A 584-nucleotide genomic window follows, 5' to 3' on the forward strand; every position below is an offset into this window, starting at 1 on the left:
GATTTTACATTTGAATAATTATGTTTATTTTAATCAGTGATGTACATAAGGGTTTTGCGTTCCGTCTTATGCTTCCTAATGACCGTTTATTGCATTATTTATGTGTGTTATCGTGGTGTTTTGCACCTTATATGGAAAAACTACTTATGATGAACTTTGATTCAGGATTTGTGAATCACGTCATTTTAAGGTGGTTGTCAGATATAACAAGAAAGATTCACGTAATTTGGTATATTGAATTTTTTTACTGTAAATTTAAAATAAATATTGGCACTGCTACCATAGTTTTTTTACAGTAAATTTCATCTAAAAGAAACATGCACAGAAAATAAGCTTTTAAAGAAAACCGTTAAAAGAACAAGTGTTAGAGTTAGTTAGGCTGAATTCGTGAATCTGTCCAGGTCATATATTTATTTCAGCCCCAAGAAATAAATGATAATTTAGCATAAAGAGTATATTTTTAGGATGTTTACGTTATGAAACAAGCACATCCATCCTCCGTTTCCATTACTATAATCTCATTCTCATCACTGTATAGAGCTTAGTCTCACAGAGATGTGTGTTGAAATGATTAAAGAGAGTGA

This window comes from Siphateles boraxobius, unplaced genomic scaffold (assembly GCF_051911475.1).
Source record: "Siphateles boraxobius isolate OS27281-9 unplaced genomic scaffold, OSU_SipBor_1 57, whole genome shotgun sequence".
Taxonomy (NCBI): domain Eukaryota; kingdom Metazoa; phylum Chordata; class Actinopteri; order Cypriniformes; family Leuciscidae; genus Siphateles; species Siphateles boraxobius.